Genomic DNA, 17,174 nt, shown 5'->3' with positions numbered 1-17,174 from the left:
ATGACAGAGCAAAACAAGGCATCCTGAAATTACCTATAATGAAAATGCCTGGTAATCTCCAGTGATTACTGTGCTTGTGAGTGACAGGGTTGTACATTGCACAAAACCTTTTGCTGCAGCAAAAATGGATCTTGTGGGGTTTTCAGGTTTGAAAGTTGTATTTTGTTAATGAAAACAGTTTCATATCTTTGGCACCTTGCATTCTTTTGTCCAAATACTAAGGCTTATTATGAATCTTCAATGTATTTTATGAAGAGATATGCTGAACCTCTTCAAAAATGTGAACTCACGTTAAAACGAGTGTCATCATGTAATTCTTATACTACAGTAGGGTGGGTCAGTATTTACATTCCAGAGGTCCCATCCCAGTGCCTGTCTGAATTCTTAGAACACCCACAGGTCACATGAAAAAAAAAGAAATTTGGGTTAGGTGGAGGGGGCAGTTATTATGCATCCCAAGCCTCGGAGCTTTTCGCTCCCAAGACTGGAATATGGAGAATGAAAGTAGGACCCAGGGTAGTTTAACAGTCTGTCCGGATTGACACATTTGCTGTCCTCTGTGGATGCCAGCTCCTTGTTATGGAGAAAAGGGGTTCAGAGGTCACAGGAAAAACCTACGTTTCTTCAAACTAATGCAAGGGATTTGAGAAACACTGAACTGCTTGCCGAAAGCAAGTTTTCAAACTTGTTTGGAATCTTAACTCAAATCTTACTTGGCAACTCAAAATAAACAACAGATGATGGAGAAGTTGCTCAGGTTGATACAAACATAGGAGCCCATTCAGCCTCCCTACCACCTTCCTTGCTGGGCCACTTCCTGAGCTCCAATGCCATTTTTAGAACATGTTCGTAAACTGGATACTCAAATATATAAAATTAATTTATATGTATTTATATGTAATATTTATATTTTAATATTTTTCTATTTATACATAAGTTATATGGATTTTTTTTTTCTGAGACATAAAGTTTGATTTACATGTAACTGCACACTAACCCACCCATCATCCCAGGTACTTTCTTGGGTTCATACCAGGCTACCAAGTGAGCTGGGGAGATATCATCCAACCATAGGACATCAGGCATCATGCTATCACAAATGAATGGTTTCTACCTTTCACTATTGCTTTCAAATTTTTCATCCCAGTTGTGCCTGACCAGCTACCAGGCAAATTCCTTTGCTCCTATGAAGGAAAGTTTGGGCTAGCTCTCTAAACTCTCTCAAGTTCCTATTCCAGAACTTAAATGTGCTATTATTAGCTGCCTGCCCTCTGTCTTATCCAACAAACTGCACTTCCACGCTGCCACCTCCTAGTCAGCCTTTGAGACTCAAATACCATGTCACCTCTCCCAGGAAGCCTTCCCTGACTTTCCCAGGAAGAATGAGGTTCTTTCTCCTCTCTGCTCCAGAGCAGGGGTCCCCAAACCCCCGGCTGCTGACAGGTACCAGTCTGTGGTCTGGTAGGAACCAAGCCACACAGCAGGAGGTGAGTAGTGGGCCGTGAGTGAAGCTTTATTTGTATTTGTGGTCACTCCCCAGCACTAGCATCACTGCCTCAGCTCCACCTCAGATCATTTTAGGCATTAGATTCTCATAGGAGCACTGGTCCCTGGTGCCAGAAAGGTTGGAGATCTCTTCCTTATAGCACTATGTGCTTTCCACGAAATTGGTCATTCTACCATTTAAAATTTTTTTTTGCTGTATTTCCTTACTATCTGTACTATTATTTGTTCACTGCTTTCTGTATATTAACTTTAAATTAATTCATCTAAAAAAAAAGGCTTATTCTTGATGCTGATGTACATGAAAATGTGTTTAAAATTAAACAAAAGAACACCAAAACATAGACTAGATATGTGCTGTTGGGATTGAAGATTAAAAAAAAAAAAAATCTAAGGTTTGGTGAGGCAAATGAAATGACAGAAAAGAAAATTGCTATGTCCTGTAAAATCTTATAATCATGTGCTATTAACCAAGTGCTGATGAGATCCCAAATTTTATATTTCAAACACTCCAAACTTCCATGTTCTGAATTTGGAAGTCAGTAAAAAGCTTGCTTTACAAAGCATGGAAAATAAGAAAAATTGAAACTTCTACAGTGATACGTTCTTATTGCAGTGCTAAAGACATTGTATTCCACAAAGAACAGTCAGGTGGCAGGAGGGCAAAAGCAGCAGCATACAGTTAGGAGCCCACAGGCAAAAGCCACTTACAATGGTTCTGTCGTGGCTAGAGCACCCAGAAGGAACAGAAAATCTAGGGGACTCAGAATTTCTGCCCCAAAGACAGTGAGTATCAGATTAATTCCTAGGAATGCTTGAGAGGCATCTGGCCTAAGTGATTTTGGAAATTTCTGGTGGCTGTAATGACTCCACCATCTGCTGGGTGTCTTGTAAATAATATTTTCATCTTCTTTTAAAATAGATGGCTTGAATAAAAAAAATAGATGCATATCAGCGACTACGCCAACTTAACATGGTGCTCTTGATTATCACACTGTCATTTATGCATTATGTCAAGTGTCAGTCTCCATGGAAACTGCTGATTTTTTTTTGAATGGCAAAGTATATGCAGTAGTCTTGCTAAACAAGAAACCATCCTGCCTCTCAGTTTCCTCATGCATCCTCTTCAGGTAGATGAAGGGATGACCTTAGAATCTGCCCCATTAACCGATGTAGTAAGCAAGAAATAATTATCTCAAGAAATTAAGAATTTGGAGAAAGATTAAAATGCCAAAATAAAGACCAGCTTCCTTTTTAAGAAATCTCAAAAAAAAAATGCATGTTTCCCCTAAGTTGCCACAGGAAGTAGGATTTTGAGGCCAGCAAGGAAGAACAGATAGAGGAGTTTTATCTGGAGAAGAAGCTTTCTTATCTAAGAAATATAAAACTAGTTGGGCTAGGTGGAATCTAACCTTGGTTCATTTAATCTGATTCTTATAAGAAAAAAATAGCAGTCCTATAAGTTTACACTCCCATTTCAATGCAATATTGACAAACTCCATTTCTACTACTGGTCACATCAGTAATCAATATTTTATGTCATTGTCATATTATGTAGTAAAGAATTTAACCTTGTCCAAAAAGACATTTGGCCTTTTGCTCTTGACTCTTGGGATGTAATCTTTGGGTGCATGTGGCCAGCCCAGCAGTAAAGATGTGATTTAGGGTGGGGTGTTTGAGTCATGAGGCATCAGTTGATCTGGAGGCTGAGTTCTATTATAAGGGCAATCAGCCAATCAATCAATCATGTAGAGTTAATGGAGCCCCAATAAAATCTCTGAACATTGAGCTTCCTTGGTTGGCAGTACTCTGTTTGCATTGTCACACACAAATGCCAAGAAAGTAATGCATCCTGACTCCATATTTGGTCCTTCTCCTACACTCTGTCCTGTGAACTTCTCTTGGCTGATTTTAATCTGTGTCCTTTCCTGTAATATACCTTACATGTGACTATAATAGCTTTCAGTGAGTCAAGCAAATTATCAAATCTGAGGATGGTTTTATAAACTCTCTAAACTTGCAGTTGATATCAGAACTAGGAACACTTTTGAAGACTGCTCCTCACATACATATAAACTACTTTTAGCTTTCTAAACAGGGTTGTGTATATTATATATAGAGATAGACATAGAGATAGCTTACTAAAGATCTCAAAATAATTGGGCTTGTGCATTGGAGAAATTTCCTTCTACTCCATACTACAGATAAATAGTCAAGAATAGAATCAATTAAATTTGGGTAATATAGCTCTGTAAATGTGGAAACCAACCTACTTTATTTTTCCTTGTCTGGGGCCACAGAAGTCAATTTGAATAAGTAAGTAAGCACTACAGTCCAAATCAGTGGGATTTTAGTGGGATTTATTATGGATGGAGAGGTAGAAGTAAAAGCCAATTCATCACCAAATATCATTGCTTTTACTTCTGAAATATTTCCTTTCATTTCTCTCTACCTCCACTGTCATCTCTATAGTCAAAGCCAACTTCATCATCTCAACTAATGAAATCTCTGCAAACCAAACTTGGATATTTATATACAGCTATTGCTCATCAAACCTGCTAGAGTGATTTCTTTTAAAAATGTAAATCAGATCATATTTTCTCATCTTTTCTTAAAATTCTTCAGTGGCTCCCTATTGCTTTTAGAACAAAGGCAAACAAATCTATTATTATTATTATTATTATTATTATTATTATTATTATTATTATTCATCTGTGTGTGACCTGACACTTATCTCACAGGCTTTATCTTGAGTCACTTGCCCTGGATCACTCCATTTCAGTCACACAAGCCTTTGTTCAGTCTTTCATATTTGTAGTGCTTCTGTGAAAGTGTCTTTGCACATGTTCTTCTCTTTGCCTAGGTGGCTTTTTCACCACTTTGTGTTTACTTATGCTCACACGTCTTTCAAGCAAGCCTTTAAGAAACTTCTCTTAATCTCCGTAGATAAGTTTCATAGTTCCTTGCACTTCTTGTTCACAGAGGTTTATCACATTTGCAATTTCATATTTATTAGCTATTAATTGATCATCTGTGTTTCTGGTAGAATGACTTCTTTGCATTTGGGTCAATTCATGATTCTGGACTTTTCACAAGAGCCCCAGGTGATTTTGGTGCAGGTAGGCTTCAGACCAGACTTTGTTCAGATGACAACTGTGGGGCAGGACGCTAGCAGCTCTCCCTTTGGAACTGAGTATTAGTTGGAATGAATGACCATAGAATAAACATAGCCACTCAGCGTCATCGTTTGCATAGAGGAGGTGCTTTCAGATGTTTTACTCCTAGTAGATTTGTCCTGAGCCACTTTTTTTCAGAAAAGTGCTCTCGATGTCCATGGGCACATGGGTAGAAAGTTGGCCAACATGTTGGTATCTTGTGCTCCAGTAAGGAAGTATTGTGAGATACTGCTCCCTTTAGACTTAGGGGAACTCGTCAAAGCTTGGGGTAACCATGCCAATCATGTCTGGTCAGTAGGAGAGTTGTCTGGGTGTGTAGAGCTACCTTGAAGGCTTATTGAACAGAGAAGGAACTGGTGATTTGCCTCAGGTTTCCTGCAGGTGAAAGGTAATAATGAGATTCAGCTCCATATGCTATGGAATATGGCCAAGTAGGTGCTTTCCCACCTGTATTTGAGATTCAGCATAATGTGTGCCACTACCCATAGTGAACAAGAGCCCCGTGGAGCTCTAAGAGGACTTTATTCATGATGTGCCCAGAAAGCCAGGCATTGGGGGATGGCAGGCAAGACAGCTGGGTGGGCTTCATGACAGGCCCACATCCAGCTGCTGACCCCATATATTTGCATTTACATATATATATTGGATACCTCTGCCTGTTTGTGACTGATGGTCCCTTTTGGTCACATCCAACTACATGGTAACTGCTCTAACAACAGCTCATGTATGTCAGTAAATTAAAGCATCATCACACTGCTGGTGGGACTGCAAATTGGCACAGCCACTGTGGAAAACAGTATGGAGGTTCCTCAAAAAACTAAGAATTGACCTACCATATGATCCAGCAATCTCTCTACTGGGTAGTTACCCCAAAGACTTGAAAACTCATATCTGAAAAGATATTTGCATACTGAAGTTCATAGTGGCATTATTCATGGTGGCCAGGACATGGAAGCAACCTAAGTATCCTACGATAGATGATTGGCTAAAGAAGCTGTGGTACATATATACAATGGAATATTACTCAGCCATAAGAGATGAAATACTACCATTTGAGACAACATGGATGGACCTTGAGATAATCATGCTATCTGAAATAAGCTAGGAAGAAAAAGTTGAAAATCACATGATATCACTTATATGTGGGATATAAACCTAATAGCAACAAGTGAACAGGACAAACAGACTCATGGACATGTACAATAGACTAGAGGTTACTAGAAAGTAGCGGGGTGTGGGGAGGAGGGTGGTAGATGGGATAAAGGAGGTCAAATATTTGGTGAGAGAAATAAATCTAACTATGGGAGGTGAACACACAGTGTAAATATATATATATATATATATATGCCTTACTGTTAAAATGTACAGCTGAAACTTATTGGATTTCGTTAAGCAATGTAATCATAAAAAATTAATAAATTGTTTTTTAAAAAAGCATCATTATTTAAAACACGAGAGAAAAAAGCTTGAACTGAAATCAAAATCCATTCACATTATCGTAAGATATTCTAATATTTTTTTAAAGGAGAAGCTATTGGATTCTTTAAATATAGATTCATCTATTATACATTTCTGAATTATCATAAAAATGCTTTCAAACTTTTTTATCATCTACTCATACTAAATTTTTTTCATTTATCAAAATTTGTGAAAAATTTGAAGAAATTATCTTCAAAAAATTTTGACCAGGAATTGTCTGTGGCCATTTCATACATATAAGCTGATATGAAAATTTTTTCATGGAATCAAGCCCAAGTTTACATGAAAAATAATTGAAAATATTAGGTTTTGAAATCTGATACAAATTTAATACCGAATCTCTTCCTGAAACTTTAAATTTTTTGGTAATATAAATTTTGTAAGCAAGCTTTATGTAGATTCCCTCAAATCTCTGATTTGCCAAGTGTGTCTTACCAGTATTATCATTTTTCACATTTGCTCTAATGGAGAGGCAAAATGCATAAACAATTAACAGTTTTGATCAATAGGACCCAGCAGGCTGCTGAAAAGGCTAGATATTGGCTGTGTGGAATAAGGGATATTTGTTTTGGAGACAAGAGAAAGTAAAGAGACAGTTTGGTTTTCTAAACAACAGCAGCTTACACATTATCATTTCTGAAAATGAATGCTCTATATGACCTCAAGACAGAGAACTTGGTGTAAATGTTATAAGAAACCGCATGACCTTGTCAAATTGTAAAACCTTTTTGTGTAGGGTTCAAATGTAGATTATAACATTCATCTTAGGGGTTACTGCCAAGAATATATGAGTCATCTTCGTAAAATACTTAGTACACAGTCTGTACCTAGTAAGCATCTAAAGATAGAAAAGATTGGGCCATATGGTGATGAATTTCCTATCACTAGAGGTGTTTAAGCATACTATATGTAATCACATTTTGGGGGACTGGCATAGTGACAATGAAATCTTTAATTAAATGCCTTTAAGTTTCCTTCCATTACTGAGATTCCCAGACTGGAGGTAATAGAGCCAGCTCTAGAATTAACACCAGAGGCCAGGTTGTAGACCATCCAACAGAAAAGTCTCAACAAGAGATCTTTCAATGGTCCCTCATAAAAATCTCTGGGTAAGAATATTGACAAGGACCCTCATTCTTCTCAGGAAAGAATTTGCAGTAGCATGGATCAGATTCACCTTGTTAAAGCACAAATTGATAGGCCCCATCTCTAGCGTTTCTGATTCAGCAAGTCTGAGGGAGACCCGATTATCTATAGTTTTAGTAAGTTCCCAGGTGATACTGATGATACTGGGACAAGAGCTGAGAACCTCAGCATTAGAGTAAGGTCCTCAGCCCTGTCTGTTGTTAGATTCACCTGGGAATATAGTTAAACTACAGCTGCCTGGACCCCCATTCTAATGCAACCAGATAAACTCCTGAGTGGTGGGGCCCTGGCAGGCATGGGAGCTAAAAGGGCTCCTCCAGGTGATTCCAGTGGGCAGTCAGCCCTTAAAAGCTACAGAGTCATACTATCTGTATTTCAGCAGGTGTTCATCTGGGTCCCTTTTACTAGATTTCAATGTTGGACTAGTATTTGCATTAGTTTTGTTATTATTATCTTTCTCTTTTGAATTTCTTTTTTATTTTTGAAATGTCATAGTGACATATGAAAAACAAAAGTGTTTTTGTACTGAGACTGTTTCAAAGACGACAAGTTGCACCCCTTCCTCCTCCTAATTATTCAAGAGCCAACTTACTGTTAGCAATTAAATGAAAATCTGCAGTCTGCAATTAAGATCAGTATATATGACTGTAAATGGGGCTTGAATATTTTATTATTTCTCTTTTTATTACTTTAGGTGCTATAAACCATTGTACTTGCAAGAAAACCTAAAACACCTCGTAAGTGAAATTACAACTTGCCATATTCTTATGTTTTCTGCTGAGACCAGAAACACCTTTAGATAACAATAGCCAACTGAATTATGCCAAGTTTTCACATTCACTCTGTAATTCAGTCATCCGATGACTCACTGAGGTTAGGTTAAATTAAAATGCTTGCATCTAGTAGGCTCACATTCCTCATAGGAGCTGAGTTTTAAAGTCAGTGTGCTTGGCAAAAATTGGGCCTGGTCAAAATTTTTCCTTCATAGTCCCTTTAATCCACGTGATCCAGTGAGTGGTCCAAACACCAGCATCATGGTCATCACCCTGGAGCTTGTTAGAAATGCAGAGTCTAAGCAACCGAGTGAACCCACACCTGCATTTTAACAAGACACTTGGGTGATGATATGGACGTTAAAATTTGAGAAGCACTGCCTTAAATTATTTATTAATCACCAAAGCCTGCGACTGCAGAAGTTGAGTCCAGAATTACTTGGATTCTCTTTGCATTTTTGCTGAGGCTTCACTAGGAAGGGAGGCCTGCCTCCATCCAGATTGATTGAACAGGAGAAGCAAAAAGAGCACTTTTTCTTCCTGCTCTCATCCCACCTTTTTCTTCTATAGCATTCTTGTGGTAGATTTAATGTTAGTTAAAAATACATGCATTGCAACCCCCATTATATTTTATACATCTGCTCAGAAAGTAGACTGATGTCTACCATGGGCCAGGGGCTGTGCTAGATGGTGAAGATAAAAAGGAAAGGAGGAAAAAACAGCCCCCATCATTATAAACCTTAGCATCTGAATATGTCTAATTGGAGATGATAATTGACAGGCCTGCATCACATGAATACTGTGTTCTGTTTAGTGTACTGTTTGGTTTCCCAAATTCTAGTGAAGAACATCTTCTATTAGGAATCCCTTTTCACTGGCCACCCACTGTTCAGGCTGAAAGGGCATCTTCTGAGTAAATTTCCTACCATCAGTGTAATTACACTACTCCTCCAACTCTTAGTGAAGCCAGAGGGGGATGGCGTACAATAAGGGCAACCACATGTGTCTTCTGTATGAGCTCCCAGATCCAGCCTCCGATGGCTAAGGAGAATCAATGGTGTTGAGAATGAATGCATCTTCTGGGAAAGGCTGGGCAGCATGCCAAGAAAGGTCCTCTCTGTTACTCTGCCAAAGTGTTGAGCTCCAGCATAGTCCCAAGCATATCTGCCAACCCTCTTCTAATAGTAGCAGTCCCCAAGTAGCCTAAACAATGTCATGCTCCTGTTCCCTGGAGAAAAGGAGGCAGGAATGCTTCATTGTCGCTGCCCTCTTGGGATTTTATCAATTGCACTTTCTGGCTGCTTGCTTTCTGTTCTGTTAATATCTGTCCTGAAGAAGAAGAAAGCTTTTCTACTTCTAAAGGAAAGGAAGGAGTCACCTATGAAATGAAGGCTGATCACCTAATCCTGTGATCTGAATTTCTTCCTGACATCTTAAAACTACTTACATGCTTGCCAGCTGTTTACTGTCCTTAAAATGCCACAAGACATACATAACTCAGTGTCCTTTTCCCCCCAACAGTGCTTAGCAGATGTTTGGGGTTGGATGTCTTTGCATGCCTTTCATCAGTGCAGAAACTGCACTTCTTGGTGGCTGTTCTCCCCATACAACGGCTGCTGTATAATGATTTATCATGTTTAATCAGAAATTACAACTTGCCTCCAAATAAAAGGAACAAAGCACATATTACAGGATATTTATGACTAAATCTATTCACTATTTATGAAGAATCTAAAAGCTTAGCAATCTTCTTCAAAGACAAACTATAAAGCTTGAAACAACAGTAGCCTTTTAAAATTTCAAGTTATTAGTCAAATGCCTGAGCTAGACTTAAGCATTCTATTTGAGTATCACTTTTTTTTTTTTAAACAAAGCTGTTGAAGACAATGTTTTCTGTTACATATTTTTCCCACTACAATGCAAGTTGAGGGCCCAACGTTATTCCCAGGAGAATTGCTGATGCAGAGACTCAGATCATACAATTCCAGCTTCTCAGTCCTCCCAGCTGTCACTGAGATCACAATGAGATCAGTTGTGAAAGTCAGATTTCTGCCTTGAATTGAGGGAGGGTCACAAAGTGGCCAGGAGGTGCTCTCGCTAACGGCAAATTATTATTATTATTTTTATCTGAACATGAGTCTCCAAGAGGTTCCAAGGTAGATCTGACCACCCAAGTCCTGAATGATTCTCCTAAGCACTGGATGGAAAGGGACACCAATTAATGAATGCCAGCCACACATCAAACCATATCCTGGGAACTTAGCTAGTATCGTGTGACCCAACCTCAAAGGAACCTAGTTAATGAGGATATTCAAGTCTCCATGTTGCCAGATGTGGAAGCTGAAATGGAAAGATGTTAGTGTCGGAGTTATGCCAGGTCTGATTTGAAAGCCCTGACTCTGACCCTAGGGTGGCTTTCTGTCAGAGACGCATGGTTTGCTTCCTCTGGGACCATTCTTTTTAAGAGAAAGTCATCTTCAAAACTATGATATTGATTAGAAACTTGGAACTGCAATCCATTAAAAATGGTCAAGGCAGTCCTTGTAAAGAGGATGAAGAAAATAATGCTTTATAATCTTTCCCAATGATACAATAAAGAACTCAGTAGAAGCCAAAACAGGTAATAGAAAAGAAGATCGTTTATGTTTGAAGAATGAATGGAATTGTACAATTAGGTGGGTGTTTATTTACCACCTGAAGTATGGTTCTGAATTAGACCATTTTAAAACCATCTTTTATTTTATGAAAGTAACGTATTACTGTAGAATATTTAGAAGGTGTGTAGATCTTTTTTCTCTTGGCTTGAAATTTTGCCCATCATAGAGACTTGAGGGAAGAATATTCCCATTTTTTTTTCCCATGGTTTCCCAGTGAACATTTCCACATAAACGGCCTCTGTAAAGTTGACATACTATGTTCACACTTAAATGATGACATGAAGTCCGACGTTGGAGCTTCTTAAGAAAAGTGAGTGTTCAGTGTTCTCCTCCAGATTCAGAAGCCTTCTTGCTTAAAATAAAATTCGGAGTTTTGAGCTTTCAGGTCAAGAGTTGGCCACATTCCAGGGACCACCGGGTGAAATGGTTGTCTGAACTTTTGCACTATTTTACAGAAAACTCTTTGCTATCTTTAGCTTCAGGACTTTTGAACATGCAATGTATAAAGTCTGAGAATACATCCTGTTTCTAGCTCAGAACTCAGAAATCTGTGTTGTCCCTCACAGTGCCTCCTGCCTTAATGCTTCTTCAAGTTATTATTTCCGCTACTCCTCATTTGCTAAGCCTCACGTGGCATCTTTCTCTCTACAGGTTACATTCCCACAGCCTTCAGAATAGAGTTTCAGGATATTCACAGTTGAGTTCTAATATATTTTCTGCCTTTCTCCAGTCTCACACGCCATATGATTGTCCAGTGGTTTTCAACTGGGGCATTTGTGACCTCAGAGAACATTTGGCAATGCCTAGGGACATTTGTACACAGACATTTTTGATGTGTACAACTGCAGAATGGAGATGCTATTGGAATCTTGTGGTTAGAGGCCAGGGATGCTGCTAAACATTCTGTAATGCACAGGAACAAACAATTGTCTGGCCCCAACTATCGTTAGTACGATGGCTGAGAAGCCTCGTGGTGTAGCTATACTGGAAAATGGATCTTCCTCAAACATACCATGTACTTATCACTGAAAGGCACTGCAGTGGTCAGAAGCACGACCTCTGGGCCCAGAAGGCTGAACTGGTATCCAAGATCCTCTGTGTATTAGCCGTGTGACTTTGGTAAAGTTACTTAAAATCTGTGCCTCACTTCCCTCATCTGTAAATTGGGCCTAATGATGCATATCTGATAAGGCTATTATGATTAAATGAGCTAATACATGTTAAGTACCTGGAATATTGGTAGGTGTGCAGAAAGTACTCAATATCCGATACCTAACACTGCTGCTAATGTTGCCACCGTTTTGTGCACTTCGACTTAGGATGGCCCCTCTATCTGGAACACCCTCCCTCATGTTGCCTCATTTTTTCAGCTTCCTTGTCATCCCTTGAGAGCAAATGGCTGTTCTCAACCCTCTACATATTCTTCCATGCATCCGTGTATTGTGTCTGACAGGAGTTAGCTGTTTGGTCTTCTACTTCGGATTGTAACCTCTTGAGGGAGCTGCAGCTTATTCTGTCTCAGCTTTTGCTGCCCAGTCCCTAGCAAGTGCTCCATAAATCACATTGCTGGGGTTGGGGTTAGGTTCCATTGACAAGAAGATGAGTAGACAAAAGAAGTAGTAAAAGTCTCTTTTCATACTTGATTTACCCTCTTAAGTAAGCCTGACAAGACTATTTGCTTAAAAAGAAAAAGCCTAGATTTAAATTGGGCTTATGCAGTGTCTTTATAACCCAGGCAGAAATGGCGTTGAAAGGCAAAAACTAAACAAAGCGCAATACAGAGTCCTGTTCCCACCTATCACACAAAGCACACACTCTCCAGCCAAAACCGCCTCCTGGCCTTAGGGAGATATACAGCATACGTTGTTACCTGATATTAATAATTTACTCCTTTATCTATAGCTATTTATTTTTCTTTTCCATTCTTCCTTCAACTATTTACCTTCCCATAGGTAAGCAGTGGCTACTCATTGCTGGTGATCGTATAGGTAGGAAAAAAAATGTTTTTTCCATACTGTACTATATATCCAGGTCTTCTATAGTGAGAGTTGTTTTTCTCTCCTTGGCTTAAAAATGAACTTGTCAGTCTAAAGATATTGAAGCTCTTTAATGAAGAGATGCTGGGATATAATGGGGTCAGAATGGGCACTAACACCTTGGACAATTTTCTTAACCCCCTGGACCGTAGTTTGTATATCTGTAGAGGAGAAGGTTGCCGCCTACCTCAGTGTGATGCCCTGAAGTTAAACTGAGATGCTGCATGTTCAGGCACATGATAAAACTATAACATGTTATATAATGGCAAGCTGTTGTAACAGTTCATTGATGATCATATAAATTTTTAAAAATATGTACTTTTCATCTTTTTATGCACTTCTGGAACATAGATGCGTTAATACTGTTTTATTAGCAATATTTAGCGATCAACATAATCAACTGGCTTTTTTTCCCTTAAACAAATGTATAGCTTAAATGAAAGTTCAAAAACAGAGACCGTTTTTACTTCTCTCTCCCTTATGTAGCCATTTTATGGCTCAATATCTGGAATGAGCATTGGAGATGCTGGGAAGGGTTTCTCTTCAGCTATATATAGTATACTCAGCCAGTGTGGCAGAGCTGGTCTGGGGTTAAGTATGTTACAGTGGCTCTTGTGAGCTTTCCACGCTAGTTTTATAGTAAAAGTTCTCCCAAAATATAAATTGATAACAGCGGCTCCTCTAGAAAATGCATACTGTTACTGTTCGCGATTCACATAAAACTGCTTGTTGAAAATGACAGACGTCTTTTCCTTTTTGCCTATATTTTTCCTCATTCTCAAACATTTATGAAGCACTGGCCAAGCGATAATGCTAGGGACTAACCAAGCACAGGACAAATAAGACATGTCAATTTGAGGAAAAGAACCAAGCATTTTCCAGCTGACATCAGAAGTCCAAAATTGGCCAATCACAAGTGAAAAAGTGCCTGGATGTGCTGTTTGAGATTCTGTGAAAGCATGTGTTCACATCTCTGAATATTGAACTTGGCTTTTCTGCTGGAGAACATTGGTATAGCTAGTGAATATGTACTTTTGCTTACTTTTGGATGACGATTATGCAAACCATCCTCTGTTAGTTACAGGGTTCCACTACAAGACACATGATGACTACAAAGGTGACACCTTGCTTGCTTTTCACGAATTATGTGCAACTTCAGAATCAATAAAAACAGAGCATTATAAATAATGTATGAAAAAAATGGGAGCAATCATCCCAACTGCAAGAAAACCATTTCTGGAAAACAATTTTTTTTGTTACTTCACAGTATTTATTGTCTGCTCCACAATGTAACCTCATTTTTAGATGCTACAATAGAAATGCTCCAAGGAAATGGGCCCCCATGCTCTCAGAGAGAGACTGTAGACTGTTTTTACAACCAATGGAGAGTGCTAAGAACAAAATATATCTCCTCTGTTAAAGAAGTTCTTATTCTCCTTTACTTTTTCTAGGATATGGCTCAGTGTTATCTAGTAGAACTTTCTGTGATGATGACAATGCTCTGTATCTTTGCTGTCCCACACAGTAGTCACTAGTTGTGTGTTCCCATGGAAACACTTGAAATGTGGCTAGTGTAACGAAAGAACACAAGTTTTTTTTATTTAATTCCAATTAGCTTAAATTTAAATAGCCATGTGTGACTAATGCCTACCTTATAAACTGAGCAGCTATAACTCAGGTGGTAATATTCATAATAAGAAGAGTAACAGCTAATTATAGAGCATTATATTATATGCCAAGTACTATATTAAGCATATTATATGCACTCATTTAATCCTAATAACATCCCTAGGAGGTAGTTACTAATATTGTACCCACTTTGCAGATGAGACAACTAATGCACAGAGAGTATGCATGGCGACCACATGACAATCTAGAGCAGGGCAAAGTTGGAGTTAACATTCAGGAGTGAGTTTTCTAGCACCCTCTGTCTTAGCTGTGCACCAGCCTGCCTCTCCATAAAATGATGGAGAATTTATTAACAGCAATATAATTGAAGCAATGGTTATCCTGACCATTCTTGCTACCTATTGGGCAGAAAAGCATGAAAGCCATCAAAGCATGAAAAACAATGTAAAAATAACAATCTCTTTGAGGACTTCAGGGCTAAATAAATTCAGAGTTGCTCTGCTGAGTAGCTTGGAATAATTCCACATGGATGTATCAACGCACTTTGCCTACAAAATTCTATGACCTGTGGCCCACTGAGTGCAGAAAAAAAGAAATATTAACTCAGCTTTTTATCTGGTGGTGTTATGGAGATTCAGCCTCAAACAAAGATGGTGCTATGTTTTCTGCTCCAGTAATAGAGCTCAGCAATTAGCTTCATCTTTATTTAGTCTGCAACACCAGTCTGGAAGATCTCTTGAGAGGAGACCTCAAAATAGCTTCTCGCAGTACTAGCAGACAGATAGAGATGACTTCCTGAGAATGTGGTGGATGCCACTGGTGAGATAAACTTGAGTATTTTTTTAATCAGTCTTTTTAATATCCTGGAAATCCTCTGCTGTGTGATGGCCATCATATCAACACCACATTGTGTGTGTTGATTATCAAGCAGAATTTTTTTTTTTTAAAGTTCCCAAACCTGGATGTGCATCAGAATCCCTGGGGAAAGACTGTTAAACACAGGTGACATTTTGATGAACACCAAGATAGGGAACAAAGGATTTAAATTAGATGGAAGTATAAACTCAAATGCATTTCAAAAGATTTCTTCTTGGCAAATTTTCTACCGTAAGTAGGATAGTAAAATCAGTCCTTTGTATTTCCTTAAATATCCGGATACTAACAGGTAGTGATAATTTAATGTAAACTTCACCACAATGGTGACAATGTTGAATGTATTTATGCCTTGAGTCAAGGAATGTGTGCTATTATGAAATTAAATGAAAGCCAAGATATTTAAATGTGGCATCCCAAGTGGCTCCGTTGATAGTGCAGTAAAATTTGGGGCTCTAAGGCACCCTTGTTCCAAAAATGATCAATACTAAATAGGTTGAAGACAAGACAGAAGATACATTGATATTTTAATCTGAAAATCCTGCAAGTTATTCCAGACAAAAATCAGAGGCAGATGGATTACTTGACACACTCAAACTTTATTGGGTATGGTACGGAGAGAGAATGGGTACAAGAGATCACATGGAAGAGGATCAGATTGGAATCTCCAAATTCTTTCCTAGAGGGAACACAAGCAGAAAATTCCGGTCAATTTTAGGTGACACAATAACAACACCGATGGCTAACATTTGAATACAGCCGAGCCAAACTCTAAGTGTTTTGTTTTTATTTAGTCTTCACAACCACCATTTTTGCAGATGAGAAACCTGAGGCACAGAGAGATGATCTTTTCTAAGGAGTCAGCTTTTTGCCTGCTTGACATAAATGATAGAGTCTCACATGCTCATCCCTTTTTTTACTTTTTTTTTGTTGTTGTTGTCGTTGTTTTAATTTGGATGTCCAGTAGGAGCCCCCCACTTGTGTAACTGTCCCTGCTTTTGACCCAGAATAGATTAAGATTCCAGTACTCTTGAAAAGGCTGGCTTTCTCTGGGTTGCATCACAGTAGATCACAATATGAATCTCTCCCTCATTCGGTGGCACTGGTGTTATTTTTAAATAAAGCCCCGAGAAAAAGTTCTAATGGGCCAAGGTCTCAAGACTTCTCTGGTGTAATTTCTCCTTATTTTGGATATTGAGAGGACATTGCTGGTATGTGATGAGGACCACCCTGGACTAAACCCACCCTGAGAATTGGACAAGGTCTCTTCTATTCATTAAATTAATCAGCAGGCAGGGTAAGAAAGCCTCCCCAGGATACTCAAAAGGATGCTAAATGATACTTGCCTTGGACAATCGCCTGACTGTACACCAGTGTGGATGGTCAGTTGCGGTTACACTTTTTACCTGAATAGAAACAACAGCTCAAGTCTCAGTCTGGACTTTGGCAAACCACGGGAAATTAAAATGCAAATGAAATTTGCAAACAAGACAAAAATGAGGGAAAGAGGAATTAAGTTCCTAGAACAAAAATCATGCTAACTCTAGGTGGATAGCTTAATCAAATATTCAGCTAACACAGATGATAATGACCCAGGTGGCCATTATTTTTTTAATAGAACTTTGCTGTGACAAAAGCAGGGAGAGAAGAAACCGGTGATGAAGCTGTGGTGAGAATTAGCTTTTCAATTTTGTGTGAGAGGAAAGTGCCATTTTTTAACGCTAATAAAATTTCTGAGTTTAATTTCCTTTTCTTAGGTTCCCATTCCAAACTCAATCACCTTATGCAGAGGTGGAGTCCATTTTTAGCCATCAGTATATGATGACTTGGAACCTTAACTCTAAACAGGCTACACACAGCCCCGGATAACCAGCAGGCCTCAATTATGTTATACAATGGATT

At 38.7% G+C, this 17,174-nt stretch overlaps 1 protein-coding gene and 1 long non-coding RNA gene across 4 annotated transcripts in view; one reads left to right on the top strand and one right to left on the bottom strand.

Annotated features, from left to right (window-relative positions):
* GRM7 (glutamate metabotropic receptor 7) overlaps positions 1-17,174 on the bottom strand; it is a 158,744-nt gene that overhangs the window by 24,962 nt on the left and 116,608 nt on the right. The window contains exon 6 of one of the 3 annotated variants that reach the window (XR_005658152.1): positions 16,323-16,678. The exons of the other annotated variants lie outside the window; for them this stretch is intronic. The gene's annotated coding sequence lies outside the window, so the exon portion shown is untranslated. Of the gene's footprint in view, positions 1-16,322; positions 16,679-17,174 lie in introns of those variants that run through there. 3 annotated transcript variants of the gene reach the window in all.
* The window catches only part of LOC120621426 (uncharacterized), a 99,500-nt gene that overhangs the window by 23,075 nt on the left and 59,251 nt on the right, over positions 1-17,174 (top strand). The window lies entirely within an intron of this gene.

Source organism: Pteropus medius, unplaced genomic scaffold (assembly GCF_902729225.1).
Source record: "Pteropus medius unplaced genomic scaffold, Ma_sr-lr_union100, whole genome shotgun sequence".
In the NCBI taxonomy this organism is placed as follows: domain Eukaryota; kingdom Metazoa; phylum Chordata; class Mammalia; order Chiroptera; family Pteropodidae; genus Pteropus; species Pteropus medius.
Note: the sequence above shows the minus strand (reverse complement) of the source record. Positions and strands in the feature narration are given on the sequence as shown.